Consider the following 13,104-nt stretch of genomic DNA (forward strand, 5'->3'; position numbering starts at 1 on the left):
TAAATCAAACTAAACCAAAGAAATATAATAATAGATCATTGAAATCATATTACAAAGAGAAAGCTGAAATATAAGTGTGAAGATTTTATAGAGAGGAAAATATTGTGGAGAATTGGTATTAGATTTCTCAACCATTACAAGTGAATGAATGCGAGCCTAAGTACAAGAGAAGCTAAGACCGATTTTTAGTTATACAATAAACAAACTAAATAACATTACGTAAAACCATTACATCTTAATATTAACTAAAGGCTGCAGAAAACTTAGAAACGACTGAGTAAACAGAGCCATGGTTGGTTGAAATCTATTGACTTGTTCGAAGATACTTTCTTGAAAAATTCCTTGCCAGATTTCATTTCCTATGTCATGTCATCATCTCGTGCAACAGAAATTACATCGTCAATGAGCAGAGTGATGTTTTGATGAGAAGAACCACCTTCTTCAACAGCTCTGTTGGCCTTTTTAGCAAGCTCTTTGCATCTCTCTCTAATCTCTTTTTTCTTCCTCTCTTCCATTCATCACTCTTTCAATGGCTTTCATCACATTCTCTTTTTTCGCTGTTACCCCAATCTCCTCTTCCTCTCCCCACTGCAAAGACGTTTCCACACCCACACTTACCCCGATTTTCAGTATCTTCACGATCAGTGCCTCGTTGAAGAATTGATCTGAAAATAGAGGCCATGTGATCAGAGGAACCCCCCCGGATATCCCTTCGAGCGTCGAGTTCCAACCGCAATGCGTCAAGAAGCTTCCGATTGCTGGGTGGGAGAGTATCATCACTTGTGGCCCCCAACCACGAATCACCAACCCTCTCCATTCTGTTTTCTCCTTGAAACCATACTCCTCCATCCATTTTTGCAACTCCTCTGTTTCGTTCCCTTCCCGAATCACCCAAATGAATGGCCTCTTTGATGCCTCTAGACCCAGTCCAAGCTCTATGAGTTGAGCCGTCGTCACATTGCAAATGCTTCCTAATGAGACGTACACCACAGAGCCCAGCTGCTGTCCATCCATCCACTTGATGCATTGATGTTGGTCGATGGTAGCTTTGTTGCCTCTTTCGGCTTTGTCGAGTTTGTCGTTGTTACAAAGCGAAACAGGGCCATCGCACCACACTTTTTCAGAAAGGCCTTCGAATTTTATATACTAAGCTAAATTCTCAGTCTCCATCTCCTTGAACGAATTCATAATAACACCGTAGGACTTCAGATTAGCCTCCCCCGTCTCGCGCTCAAACGCTACAAAGTCTTGATCGGTGTGTTTTGGTAACTTAGCCCTGCAAAACTGGGTATCATAACTAGGTAAATCAGGGATAATTACGAGAGCGTGATCTGGGAAGGAATGAAGAAGGGGCTCCTTGTTTACTAAAGTGGCCATACACATAAGAGTAAAACATGAGGCACTGGAGAAAACGAGTATGGGGATGTGGAATTTTTTAGCAAGTTTTATGGTCCAAGGGAGGGATCGGAGATAATGCAAGTGGGTCGGGGAGTGAGTTTATGGAAGAGTTCCATACATGGGTCGCGAAGGAGAAAAGTGGCTTTCAAGAATTTGGAGGCGGAATTGAAGGAAGGGAGTAAGTCTAGATTCTCGCAACCTTGGGGGAGGCTGGCTTGGATGCAGGGGAATGGAAGTTGGAGGACATGGATTTGGAAGCCGAATCGATGGCGCAAGAAAGAACAGAGTGGTTGCGAGCAACATTATGAGGGGTGGTGATGATGGTGATTATGGCTCAGTTAAGATAATGAAAAATGTAAAAGAAGAGGAAACTCACAGAAAGCGGGAGGCAGGGAGATTCAGGGAGAGAGCGAGAGGTAGAGAGATTCAAGGAGAGAGCAAGAACTACTGCTATCTATCTTCGATTATTTTCAACACACAACATAAAGAATACAACTGCTTATGTTTTAAAGTACAGAGCCCTAAACACAAGGGCAAAATAGTAAATGAATAAATAATGTCAGTGACATGTGTCACTCTTCAATAGGAGGCCCTTCCATAGAATTGGCTTGCTGGGATAGGGCTACATCACCTATTGACATGGGCTGGTTAGGCTTGTTGTTCTTTGTCCTTAATATCCCCCCTCAAACGAGGCGGTAGTTCAACGATGTCGAGTTTGCGTCGAAGCGTGAAGAATTGACTATGTGTAAGAGTTTTAGTAAGACAGTCAGCTACTTGATCAATAGAGGGAACGTACCGAACATCTAGAAGGCGTTGGAGAACTCTATCACGTACAAAGTGTATGTCAATCTCAATATTCTTCGTCCGAGCATGAAACACAAGATTGACTGCTAATGCACGAGCACTTAGATTATCACACCATAGGGTTGGTTTGGTACGTTGATGAACTCCAATCTCCCCAAGAAGTTGTTGAATCCAAATGATCTCAGCAGAGGCATGAACAAGCACCTTGTATTCTGATTCAGTACTTGAACGAGCCACAACGGACTGCTTTTTCGATGACCATGATACAAGTGTGCCACCAAGAAAGACACAATACGCAGCAACAGATTTACGGTCATCTAAGTTTGCTGCCCAATCAGCGTCAGAGAATGATGAAATGGATAAATCGGAGTTTGGTTGAATACAAAGCCCATAGTGCTTGGTACCGCTAAGATAGCGAAGAAGATGTTTGACAGCAACCCAGTGAGTATTGGTAGGACATTTTAAAAACTGAATAAGTTGATTTACCATGAAAGTGATGTCCGACCGAGTGGTGGTGAGGTATTGGAGAGCCTTGATTGTACTTCGATATAAGAAGGGATCAATAAGAGGTGTACCATTGTGAATTGATAGGTGTTTGCTCATTAAACTTGGGGAAGGGGCAGCCTTGAGATCGGACATGTTAAGCTTGTACAAAAGATCATTAACATATTTCTCTTGACTGAGTAGTAGCCCTTATTTTAGATATTTAATCTGTACACCCAGAAAGTAGTGAAGAGGACCAAGATCCTTAAGAGCAAACCGAGTAGCTGACATATGAACCAACCGATGTATAAGAGCATAATCATTTCCAGTAACAATCACATCATCCACATAAATTAACAACAACAGAATAGTTGGTCCTTGTTTAAAAATATAGATGGAAGTATCTGACCTGGCATTTTGGAACCCTCAAGCTAGGAGTTCGTCTTTAAGTTAGGAGACCATAAATGGCCTTATTCAGCTTACATACATGATGAGGATAGTAAGGATCAACATACCCATTGACTTATGTAAACATCCTCATCTAACTTACTATTCAAGAAGGCGTTTTTGAAACCAAGTTGTCTCATTTTCCATCCATAAGCAACAACAAGGGTAAGCACTATACGAATGGTTGAAGCTTTAACAACTGGACTAAACGTTTCAAAAAAGTCAATACCTGGAGTCTGATGAAAACCTTTGGCAACCAACCGTGCCTTGTAGCGTTGAATCACCCCATCAGATTGTCTTTTAATTTAAAGACCCACTTGGCACCGACAACATTCAAGGAGGGAGAATAAGGAACAAGGTTCCACGTACCATTTTTCATGAGGGCTGCATACTCTTTATCCATTGTACATTTCCATTGTGGTGTGGTAAGAGCATCACACACTCGTGTAGGCTCAGTCATAGATCAATTTTTCTTTGTCTGAGTGTTCAGTATCCGAGGCTTGAAAATTCCAGCCTTTCCTCTGGTTATCATAGGATACGTGGGAAGATGGAGGGAAAGGGTAAATGGGATAGGATCGGGTGAGGATTCATGTGTAGGAATGGGTGGTGAAAGTGGGGCATTGGGCACAGCAGGGGGCGAAGGGGGGTTAAGGTGGGGTATTGGATCAGCTGGCAAATTGCTAGGCAGTGGGTTCTGTTTTGAGGGAAAAGGGGTGGTTCTGATTTGAGGGCAGAGGGATGTAGGAGAGATTGGAGAAGGAGCATTTGCGGAAGGATTAAACACTGATGGATTTGGGACTGGTAAGTGAGCAGAACTGGAGATAGCAGCAGGGTCACTAGGACACAAAGGAGGGGAAGGTTGAAGATATTCGGGTAAGGCAGTGGCAGTAGGCAGCCACGGTACAAGGGCTGTTGGTTGTGTTAAAGCTGCTGGTGTACCTGTGAAAGCATGCTGAATGGGAAAATCATCTTTAAACACTACATGCCGAGATATACAAATTTTCCAGCCAGAGTCAGATATTTGTATCCTTTATGCTTAGAACTAGGCCCAAAATAAACACACTTATCCGTGCGATAGTGCAGTTTGTGACTATTATACTGTCTTAAACAAGGAAAGCAAGCACATCAAAAAAAATTTAGATCTTCAAACACGAGTATTTTACCAGTCAATAACTCAACAAGGGACTTACCTTGTAGAGTCGGGATTGGCATACCATTTATGAGATAGGTAGCATAGGCAAAGGCCTCCCACCAATAAGTAAGAGGATAGATGCTTGAACCAACATGGTAAGTCCCTTCTCAAAAATATTCCCGTGTTTCCTTTCAGCCCTACCATTTTGTGCCGATGTATAAGGACATGAGAAATGAGAAACAGTCCCCTCTTTCCCACAAAGCTGATGCACTTTAACAAATTCTCCCCCATTATTTGATTGAAGTTTTTTTACTGTCCCATTATACTGTTGTTTAATCATGGAAGTGAAATGTTGATAGGCTGCTACAGTGTCACTTTTCAGGTGTAAAGGGTAAATCCAAGTGTATCTACTATAGTCATCAACAAATATAACATAGTAATGATACCCTTCAGATGATAAGAGAGGTGCTGGCCCCCATAGATCAGTGTGAACTAAATCAAACATGTTAGTGGATCTTGACTCAGAAGTTGGAAAAGCAAGTGCATGAGATTTTCCATACTGACAATAGTCACAAAAGGAAACTTTATCATTAACAATAGTAGGAAGGTTACATTGAGTAATGGCAAGTTCTAGTGTTTTCAAGGCAGGATGACCAAGTCGTTTGTACCATACATTCTTAGACACTTTCATTCTAGGGGACTGACTCAAACTTGATACATTCAAAATAGGTAGATGATTATTTATGTGCATTATATTCTTCTGATTAGACTCTTCAGTGGAACTCCCTCTCGAACAGACTTTCACATCCTCAAGTTGGTACAGACCATCTTTAAGCTGACCCTTCAGCATGATTAGTCCCGTGTCCTTGTCCTTGATGAGACAGAAACCATTATAAAACTCAATAAGTATATTGTTATCCTTAGTAAGCTTGGATACACTCACAAGGTTTTTGGTAATGTTAGGAACACATAAGACATCTTTCAAATTCAGCTTAACATATTCATTCACAAGAGAAGTATCACCTATATGAGAAATCTTAAGACTGTCACCATTTGCAACTACAACTGACTTCTTACCTCCATATTTATTTGGGTTACCAAGATTGGTGTAGTCTGTTGTAACATGGCTTGATCCACCACTATCTGCATACCAACTCGGATCAATAAAAATTTCAGGACCTGCCATGCACGGTTGAGAAGTATGTGAAGTCATAAAGGCAGATTGATTTTGTTGAGAAAGCCCTTTGTTTCACCGATGATTGACATGACCTCCCCTGTTCTGAGAAAAGGTTGGTGGTGCAAGCTCTTTGTTAAACCGACCATAATAATAGTAGGTTGTGTGGCCAAGTCGGCCACACACTTGGCAAGTTGGTTTGTTCCCTCTTCCCCCGCCTCAGCCTCTGTTACCTCCATGTCCTCTCTGATTTCCACTGAAGTTGTTGTTGTTGTTGTTCCCCTGGGTTCTTGAGTTTGGATTGAAAGGAGAGCTTCTTGTGTTGGTAAGATTAACTGAGGCATTGTGACTGAAACCAATTGACACATTTTATGTTGCTTGATGATCTAACCGTTTCTCAAAAAGAAGTAGCTCTAACTGCATATCTAACCAAGACACTTCCGATTTACTTTGAATCGTGGAAACCATAGCATTGTATTCCTCATCCAGCCTTAGAAGTACCTGTGACACCAAGGCCCTAGTCGAGACTGGACTACCAGCTTGTTCTAACTTATCAGCATTACCTTTCATTGTTCTCAAATATTCCTCCATTTTTAAATTTCCTTTTTTAGTGGATTGAAAAACTTGCCTGAGGTAATCCTTTTCAGCACGTGATTGAACACCAAAGAGTTTGTTGATATTTTTCCACAGCATCTCAGCGCTCTCACATCCCATGAGTTGGACAACTACTTTAGGGGGTCATAGAATTGTACAGCCATCCAAGAAGCAATTGATCAATTGCCATCCAGGCTTCAAACTGAGGATTAACCTCTACAGCTATGGTTGAGCTCGAACTCCCAGCGCTTCCACTTGAAAATCCATCAGAAATAGAGCCTCCAGCAGTAGTTTCACCAAGAGTCACTGCACTTGAAGCATTTATATCTCCACCTACAGGTTGAAGGTACGTAGGAGGACATGGCTTTTGGCTGGTGAGATGGCCTTCAAGCCGGTAACTCCTCAATATTGGCAGGGCTAGATTCTTCCACAATAGAAAATTGCTCCATGGTAACGGACAGAAATGCACGTTATCATAGTGCTAAGTTATTAAAAATGATGGATTGCAATGATGAAAAATAATAAATTTGTCCATTAAGCATAAAATCTATAATAGTGCGATCGCGTGCATCAGTGCATTGGAACTATTGATTTTCGTATTTTTTATGCAGAATATGCGTTAACGCATTGTAGAGATTGCGATCATAGAAATTCATCGGTCGAGTGCAACTTCACTGCAAGACTTTGCATTGATCGCGCTCGCAAATATTCACCCAAAAAGAATCACCGCAACATGGTGGACGCATCTAGACGAAAGGACAATTAAGATCGATGGGACAGAAAGCTGATAGTAATCAGATCCAAATTAAGTTGACAGTCGATAACGGTCACAAAGTATATCCAGCTTTATCGGTGACAATTATCTGGCACATCAGTCAGGAATTAAAGTTGTCCCATCTGAACAACCAGGAAAGAGAAGTCGCCTTTCACCTTTTGATGCCCTATAAATACCAAGTGCATTCTTTAGAGAAGAGGTGAAGCAGTTGATTAGTTCACCATTTTTAGTTCACACCTCTGCCCATAGTATTCTTTCACTTTTTTAAGGCAGACACGAGGAAGAAGTTGTGTCGGTAGATCATTTTGGCAAGCCTGGGAGAGCACCGAAAGCTACTAAGACGGAGAGAGGATCAACTCCTGCGAAAGCGGGAATATCTTTAGTTCAGAATAGAGATTCCAGTGTAAAAAGCCTCGGTCAGCAAGGAATTGCTACCAGGCTCTCTACCTTAACTTCCATTAGCATTTTGTACTTAATATATATATAAGAATGAAATTTCTGTCTCTATATCTGTTCACTCTCTATGATTCACACATGAGTAACTAAATTAGTTGAATGGGTTGAGAAGCGTTTAGCTAGCACAACGAGAGAATCCTCTTCTGTGTGATTATCTTGTTTATGTATGCTTCATTCGTCTATTAGAGATACTCGGGAGGGTAGTCAAGGATAGGATCTAGACTTGGGAAGGTCAGGTCAGAATCTAGGTTTGGAAGAACTGGATTAGAACGCATAAACGAGAGATAGGCGCTTAGGGATAAGCACTATTTGTTATCAACGCATCGCATGCATCTTAGCAATAAGATATGATTGTATGCAGTCACCTTGCTTTCTTGCATTTTGCATCAATGCATAGGACAAGAGTAGAGACTTAGGAATAAGCTCTACGGACATTTTGCATGTAACACGTGCGTCCTAGATTTAGGAGCATTGCATTTCCATTAGAAAATGACTTGCTGTGCATGGAAGTAGCATGACCGCATAGTCTGATGCATTCCCAAGTAACGCTAGCTAAAGATCTTCTCAAACCGTTCATCGCATACTCATTGCTTCTATCAACACAACTTTGTTTCTCAAATCCGCTACATTTATTTATTTCTTTCTATCGACACAACAGCAAACCAACCACTTCATTTATTTACCCGGTTACCGCAAAGTTTTCATAAGAAAATTATCAACGCAAACTATTTTCACAAGTCCCTGTGATCGACCCTGGACTTACCAGGAAACTCAGGGGAATTTACACTTGAATTCCGCTGGGGAAACTTGAGTGCACAACATAATTCCACCAACGCATATCATCCATATTTCCATTCAATAAAATAACGCATCACTCCGGTCGAGTTTAATGGAGGTAATTTGGTTAAGGAGTTGATTTAATGGAGGGCTGCTGAAAGTAGTGTTCGTGGGATGCAGGGAAAAGCTTGTGTTGGAATTGGCGTTGGCCATTAGATCAGCTCTGATACCAAGTTAAGATAATGAAAAACGTAAGAGAAGAGGAAACTCACAGAAAGCAAGAGGCAAAGAGATTCAGGGAGAGAGTAAGAACTACTGCTATCTATCTTCGATTATTTTCAACACACAACATAAAGAATATAACTGCTTATGTTTTAAAGTACAGAGCCCTAAACACAAGGGCAAAACAGTAAATGAATAAACAATGTCAGTGACATGTGTCACTCTTCAATAGGAGGCCCTTCCACAGAATTGACTGGCTGGGATAGGGCCATATCACCTATTGACATGGGTTGGTTAGGCTTGTTGTTCTTTGTCCTTAATAGGCTCCACGGTGAGCGAGAAGCTTGGCGAGGTCAATCTAAGGTAGCATATGGCCTTGTGCCATGAAAGGGAAGAGAAGAAAGTGAAGGGAAGCCATTAAAGAGACTGAAGAAACTAATAATGACGAAGGAGAACTATACTTTTCAGGTTCTTATATAGGAAAAAATAGACTGTAGACGGCTTTCATGTGTTGGTTTTTTCTAATAACAGTCAACATGGGCAATGCATGTTAATTTTTTACTATCTTTATTATAATATATATTTTATATATATGAAATTAAAGTTTCATGAGCCTAATTAGCGTAAATCGTGTGCTACCAACTTTATAAACAAAATTTTAATAATTCTAAAATTAAAATATGTATACGTAGTGGCCAAGCTACACCTTAGATTTTTATTTATAAAATTTTAAAATATATTTCGTTTAAATGTTTTATCAATTGAAATGTATTTCATTAGAGAAGGATAATGATTAGGGATGGACAATGAAACCGCATAAACCAAACCGATTTACAAAACTAAATTAAACCGAACTGAACCGAATTATCAACAAAACTGAAAAATTCGGTTCGATGTAATTTCAAAATCGAATTAAAACGGTTCGATTCAGTTTTAATTTCAAAAACTGCTTCTAAAATAGAACTGAACCGTTTTTAATATATATATATATATATATATATATATGCACATACATTTTTAGGGTTTTTAGTTTAATTGAAACAATCTCTCGTCTCCATCTTTTCATATTCTACTACTGCTCTACCCCTTCTCCCTCCATATCTGATATCTCCATCTCTTATGATTCCGAGTATAGCACCAACACCTCCTCTCAAGTCTAAGTTAGCAGCAACGCCATCTCTCCATCTCTCCATCTCTCCATCTCTCTCCATCTTCTCTCCCTCCATCTTTCCATATCTCCATCTCTCTTGATCTTCTCCATTTTGCTGTAGCTCCACCTTCCTCGATACCTAGTGGCCGCCGACTGCTGTAGTCCGCACCGCAAGTAAGTTTTTTGTCTCTCCTTCTCTCAGTTTATTTTCTCTCTGTTTTGATTTGGATGTGATTTTTAATTTTTCCTTTTTCCTTCTCTTTCATTTTATCAACTCAATTAGGGCACAAAACCACGATTTTTGTTTCTCAACCCGACATCTCTCTAATCCATTATTCTGATTGATATTTAAATTATATTTAGAAAAATTTGTAAAATAAAAAAAGAGAAAAAGATTATGTCATGGGCAAGAGGAAGTGGAAGGAAGAAGGAAATAAAAAGCAAAGGAAACAAAATAAAAATAGTTTAAAAATGAGGGAAAAAATATGAATCCGAATTGAACCGAATATATGCGGTTCGGTTTAGTTCGATTGTACGATTCGATTTTATACATAAAAAAAATCGGTTCGGTTCAATTTGACCCCAAACCGAATCGAATCGATTCCACCCCTAGTAATGATTCAAGACTACATCTATTTTCAATCAACCTTTCAATTTAAGCTTTTTAAAAAAGTCAAAATTTCTTGTCACATATCAATTTTTTAATTAGAGGCTACACAAAAGTGATATAACCTCAGCTACATTCAAGTACTTTTCGTTGGAGAAAAACACAATATAAAAGGTAAATCAGATAATAGTATTAGCCATGATTATAAATTAGTACAAAATAGAAATTAAAACGATTAAAAATAAATAATCAGTAAAGTTATCTTACTCGTCCAGTAAACAAAAAAATCTAGAGTTTTTAGAAAGTCTAGATTTTATACAACTGCCATTGAATGGTCATAACTACGATGTTACCCATTTTAGCAACGGAAATATAATTATTTCAAATATGATGAGAATATCGAGATATGAATTTTACGAAAATGTTAATATAAATATCGATTGAATGTCTATTTCAATTGAAGTTTCTGAAAAAATTATAAGAACAAATAATTAAGATAATTAAATTAAATTACTAAAAAAATATTTAATGATTTTCAAGAAAGTTAACATGTCTATTATTTATATTATATTTATATTAGTAACTTTTTGTCACTTATTATTTTTTTTTTTGAATTTTTCTACGATATAACGAAAATATTGATTCATCCCTAATATAGATGTTGAATCTAGGAAAACGTGAAAATATCGATGGAAATATTGACATGCTAACGAAAATTTAATACTATGGTTGGACCATTTTTTGTATTCTCTCCTTTCTTTTGAACTCTCATTCACATTTTGCTAGTTTCCTTTTGGCATTATATATAGGATATTTGTAATAGTTAATAAAAAAAAGAAAAAAAATTCTAAAATATATCACATCGTTAAAATATTTGCAAATATAGAGGTATTGTTTTGAATTTTTTCTAATTTTCAATTCCAATTGTACACCTTCTTCTTCTATTTATCTCTTTTTTTTCTTTCTTTTATACGATTTTTGCTTATTCTTTTTTTTTTTTCTTTTCTTCGATTTTGGCTTCTTTACTTTTTTTTTTTTTTTTTTAAATATTTCATTATTTCTTTTTTTATTCTTCTTTCATTTATCGAGTTTTTTCTTCTATTTTTTTTTTAATTTTCTTTCCTTTATCCCTTTTTTGTTTCTTTTTTTTTTCATAAGAATTATGAGACTGTCGTATCCAAGACTTGAAAGTACCCAATTCATAAGTGATCTAACACCAACAAGCCAATCATCAAGTTTGATTATTATAATAAACATTAAATATAAATAGTAAATGAAAATAGATTTGAAAGAAATTATTTTTTTAGTCTACAAATTTGCATTGTTTTTAGAAACATTTCTTAAAAGTTTGATATAAGAAACGAGAATTGTTATCAAACAAGTTTATTTCTTAAAAAGAGAGATAGAGAAATACGAATCATATCAGACAGGCTAAATAATTTTTTTTCCTTTTTACAGGACTTTAAGAGTATGATGTCTATCATAATAAACTTGAAAAAGGGCACAGATGGCCCAAAATGAAGGGCACAAATGAAATATTTGTGTATTTATGTACCATAATATTTGTTTTCAAAATCAAACAAAGAAGAATGGTTTGGTTTGGATGTTCGCTATTTCTATAGAAGTGCCCTTGAGAGGTATTGGGAAAAAAAAGGACTCTATGAATATTTGGAAAGGACAAAGAAAGGGAGAATAAGGTGGTCAGTAGCTATCATTGACAAAAGCTACCACTGTTAGCACGTTATTGGTGATAGAAACACATTGATAACACGTTATAGGTGATAGAAGCTACCACTAATAGCACGTTATCGGTGATAGAAGCTATCACTAATAGCACGTTATCAGTTATAAAAGCTACCACTGATAGCACGTTATCGATGATAGAAGCCACCACTGATAGTATGTTATCGGTGATAGAGATCACTGCTAGCATGATATCAATGAGATCATTGATAACATTTTATTAGTGAAACAAGCTATTACTAATAACCACGATATGAATGATATTAGTGATATCGGTGATAGAAGTTAAATGAAATCCACATATCAAGTTTCTTTGAAAGTTCATAACTAATTGTAGAAGTCTATCATTGCTAGCCTTAAGTGTTAATATTTCAAGATTGATTCTAATTGATGAAAGTCCATCAGTGATAGCGACTGATAGCTACTACCAGTGATAGCCACGACAGAAGAATATTAGTGATAGCTACTATGTTAATCTTTCAAAGTTGATACTCATTAAAGTCTATTAGTGATAGCCACTAATAGTTTTCCATCATTGGTATAGCTCAATCTTTCAAAGTTGTTGATTTTCTTTCAATGTTGATAACTACTTATAAAAGTCTATCATTGATAACCACTGGTAGTCTTAACTATTAATATTTCAAGGTTGATTCCAATTGATGAAAATGTATTAATGATAGCCAGTGATAACTGATTGTAAATTAAGAGCTAATATTTCAAGATTGTATTAATATTTCTCAAATTGAAAGTTACTACTGATAGAAACTATCAGTGATAGTAACTGATGGCAGCTATCAGTGGCTATCAGTGACTATTAGTGATAGTAGCTAATAACAACCATCAATGGCTATAACTGATACTTGCTATCAGTGATAGTTTTCAATTTGAGAAAATTGGGAATAAGCGAGAAAGATGGTGCCTAGGCATGGGTTTTTAGTTTTTTATCATTTTTTATTCTATATATGCAATTATTTTATCCTTATACTACATATTCTATTATTTTGAGCTTGAATTCCATTTATGCAATTAGTATACATACATACATACACACATACATACACACACATATACATACATACATACATACATACATACATATTGTTGGAATACATAATCATGAGCGGAAGAAAACAGGATCATTGAGCATTCTAATTCCTCAATTTTGACATCAAATTAAGCATGTTCTTGGAATATCAAAAGGGTTTCATTACATACTTTTGAAGATCCTCTTCAAACTCGAAATTCAGCTGCAATCTTCACCAGTTCTTGCTATGGACCACCACTAGAGCTTTCCTACTATTTTTTAGAAGCCTTAGATTAAGTTGTACGACTCAAAACAAGT

At 37.2% G+C, this 13,104-nt stretch overlaps 1 pseudogene; it reads right to left on the minus strand.

Annotated features, from left to right (window-relative positions):
* Nucleotides 1-359: 359 nt before the first annotated feature.
* On the minus strand, nucleotides 360-8,692 carry LOC120090779 (UDP-glycosyltransferase 73C3 pseudogene; annotated as a pseudogene).
* Nucleotides 8,693-13,104: the final 4,412 nt, after the last annotated feature.

Source organism: Benincasa hispida, chromosome 11 (genome assembly GCF_027475165.1).
Source record: "Benincasa hispida cultivar pf3 chromosome 11, pf3_genome.v1.1, whole genome shotgun sequence".
Taxonomy (NCBI): domain Eukaryota; kingdom Viridiplantae; phylum Streptophyta; class Magnoliopsida; order Cucurbitales; family Cucurbitaceae; genus Benincasa; species Benincasa hispida.